The sequence below is a fragment of the Neocloeon triangulifer genome, unplaced genomic scaffold, assembly GCF_031216515.1.
Source record: "Neocloeon triangulifer isolate White Clay Creek 2 clone unplaced genomic scaffold, ASM3121651v1 ptg000010l, whole genome shotgun sequence".
Classification (NCBI taxonomy): Eukaryota; Metazoa; Arthropoda; class Insecta; order Ephemeroptera; family Baetidae; genus Neocloeon; species Neocloeon triangulifer.
The window spans coordinates 883,634-887,330 of NW_026775552.1; positions in this window are offsets into that span (position 1 = coordinate 883,634).

Genomic DNA, 3,697 nt, shown 5'->3' on the forward strand with positions numbered 1-3,697 from the left:
GTTTGATTTTAACTTTTTCTAAATATTTTTTATTAAATTCCTTTAAATTTTGTCCTCAGTACCTTAGAGAACGCTTCAAGATAGATGTTCCTCATCGGTTTAAGGCGCACAACTTCATGTCGCCGACCTTTTGTGATCACTGCGGCTCCCTCTTGTACGGCCTCTTCCGCCAGGGACTCAAATGCGAACGTGAGTTTTCCAAAAATTCAAAGGCTGTTTTTCGCACCGAGAGAGAAAGAAAGAATAGGAATTGCGGCAATTAAAGTCTCTATTTGATAAACTAATTTTTTCGCTGACGTCAAAGGCTAAAAATCCGCATCAGCAGCCACAAAGGATCAAAATTTCTTTCATCTGCAGCTCACCCGAAATAAAAACCTGCCCACTCGAGATAAAAAGATCTCAAAGTGGCAGTTTAATTTGCAATGTGCTTCACTGTCAGTCAGACGTTTGGCTAATTTAGGTTTTGTAATTTTTATTCTGGCCAATTTACGTCATCAATGACAAAAACAACAAGAAAATGACAGTTTTTTATTTAATTTTGCAGGAATTTACCAATAATAATCATAATATTAATACAAATTATTTAGTATAATTCTTTAATTATTGAATTAAATATTTTTCTTGTCTTTGTTTCATTGAATTTTAATATTACCAGTTTTCAATGAAATTTTGAGGTTTGCGACACATTTGCAGAATTTTCAGGCTTCAAAATACTAAATCAAAGGAGAAGTTTACAAGGCACTGCAAATCGCGGTTGATTTGTGGCGCTGCAGAGTGCAATTTTCCCCCCAGAGCCGCTTCGGTCCTTTTGGTTGAGGCTCAGAATAAGTCGGTTGACCTTGATTAAAATACGCGATAGCGAGTTTAATTCGGTTGGCTTGGCTTTCTTGACACCAATTAAGGTATAAATAAACCACGTCTGACATCAAAACAACTTGTCTGATCACAATTTCTCTTGTTATTTTTTAACCATTGCTTTTTAAAGTTGCCAGAAACGAATTCAAATCGACGTTGAAACGATTTGCTGGGTGCAGAGTTAATCGTGCCCTCCCTGAATTATTTGTGTTTTCTGGCGAGGTGCGAAGTCACTCTCGGTTCGCCGAATGCACGCGGATGCTGCCGGGGGAAATGTAATCGCTCGTCGGGCCAGATGGCCGCGCGCCAACCCCGTCATCTCTCGTCCGCTCGGCTGATAAATCGCTTTATAATTGCCTTAATCGAGTCCAGCAAGCAAAAGCAGAATTCGTGGCAACACACTTTCGGGACGCACGGACGAATTGAAGCGAAAAATCCGATCTATCGATGGAAGTTTTCTGGCTCGATTAAGAACACAACCTTGGCAGACTTACCCACTTCTGTGAGTCATGCCTTCAGAACAAAGAAAGGCAGAGACTCGAATTAGAGCAAACTAAACTCTTTTCGCCAGCAAATGCGCCGACCCCAAATTTTCGCACTTTCTGGGTCGGCCAAAGTAAACAGGAAAAGTGAAAATGAATTAAGTAGTGAAAAATTGAAACTGAACCTTTCTTTGCAAGGAAAAAACGATAAAAAGATAAAGGAATTAAAATAAAGTGGAGGGAATTCATAAAAATTTGGAGAATTTAATTTAGTAAAGAAAATTGCAGAAATTAATTGAGCAAACTGAGATTTTGCCAGAAGTTTCCAGGCCAACAAACTCCAAGATTTTTCTGGCAAATTCACAATAATCTGCCGCTGGTTTCAATTTTCCATAATTCCCCTTTGAATGAAATATTGTTTGAAATTTGTAAGTAAAATTAGAAAATTTGATGTTGAATTGAGACCTTGGTTCTCTGCAAGAGTCTAAATTTGGCTTCAGTGCACAAATGCAGATGATTGCGTCGATTTCAATGCCAATTAAAATGACGCCGATGCTCACGAGCGAGCGGCGATTGCAGTCGGGCATGAGTTTCGCGCGCGATGGCCGATTCAGATTCCTCTGCTTCCGGCACCTGCAGCCGACGTGGCCGGAGAAAGCCCTACTTTCGCAGGGACCGCCGCTTCAAATTCCACTACCCTGGTAATTTCAATTTTGGTTGATTTTGTGTGAAATAATTGTTGTGCAGGCGCAGTCTGGCGAAACAGATTTTACGTTTCTATTTCGGCGCGAGCAAGAAACAAAATTATTATTAAAGTGACTCGCTCGCTCGCTCGGCCAGAGTGAAAAACGACGGAGCTTGTAATCGCGCCACAAAGTTCTGCTGCGACCTGCGCGCTTATTAATAATCTCGCGCGCTCTCTCAAGCGTCGCGTCAATTAATCACGAGCCTTCCTCCTTGAACAGAGCCAAGGTTGGTTGTGATGAAGAGAAAGTCCAAAATTATCTTGTTACAAAATTATATTTATTGTTCTCAACTTGATGCCCCTTCAAAAGTTTCCTTATAAACTGACCTGTCCAACGAAGACAAAAACCTCAAAGGTTTTCAAATTAGTGAAGAAAAATTTCTTATTATAGATTTTATTGCATATTTTTTAGAGTGTCTTATTTACTTTTTTTTTTAAATGTGAAACTTAATTGGTAGTTTTTAAATTTATGTTTTCATTAATGAATTATTTCATCTCTTTCCATCAATTTCAAATATTTCTTAATTATTTAATTCTGCATATGAACAAGTTTGGTTGCGGCACTTATTATCTAAAAATAGCTTTGAAAGAGAGACTTTATTCTCTTTTTCGTTGGCACTTGACATAATTTTAGTGCATGAGTAACGAGCGCATAAAGAAGCCTCTCGTCGCAGCTGCAAATCAGCAGAATCAAAAACACACGTTCGCGTGCGGGGGTTCAACGGCATTTGCGGCACCGAATCAAATAAACATTGTGACGGCTCCGCTCCCTAAATCACTGCGGTTTAAACGGAAAACGTCAGAAAACGTTCGTTTTACGACTCTCGAAGCTTCACTTAATAATTTCTCCTGGCCTGTTTCTTGTTGTCACGCCTTATTTCTTTAGCCTTCGCACAGTTCTTTTGTTATTTTTGGCCCCACTCGTTGGTTGGCCGCAATTCCATTTTTCTCCTTTGCAACACGCGCCAGAGACATTTTTCGATAATGAGCCACCGGCAGCAAAAATACACACACTGCGGCGTAAAAACTATTTGCGTGCGCACGCGGTGATGTAACTCTTTTCATTGTTAACGACAAGTGTTGACACAACAAACGAAAAAGTAGTATTTTTTTTTTAAATTAAAAGGTTTTAAAATTATGAATACATGAAATTTAATTATTATTATTTTTTTTTTAATTTTTTATGCAAATAAAATTAAACTAACTAAATTCTAGAGATTTGAAAATGTAGGCTTCACTATTGCAATTTATTTTTAAACCCAGATGCACAAGACAAATGAAATCTTTGTTTTTGTTCTCACCCACAAAGCCGGAGCAATTCATCAAAAGAGTGAATTCTGCGCAATTAAGCTCGGCGAGTTAATTAGCGAACAAAACTAATTATACCAAACTTTGGCCGAACAAACAAGATTTCCAGTATAGAAAAATATTTGGTTTGTTGGTTGGGGGCGCGGGGGGCAGGCCTGTCTCGTCAATTAGCGGTGCTAAATCGGTCCGCGGCCGGCCGATTATCTGGACAAACGGCGGCGGCGGCGCTGCTGCGTGTGTGTGTTTGCTTTGCCCAAGAAGAAGCAGAAGCACATGACGCGCGGGCTCGCCGCCGCAAATAGATCTC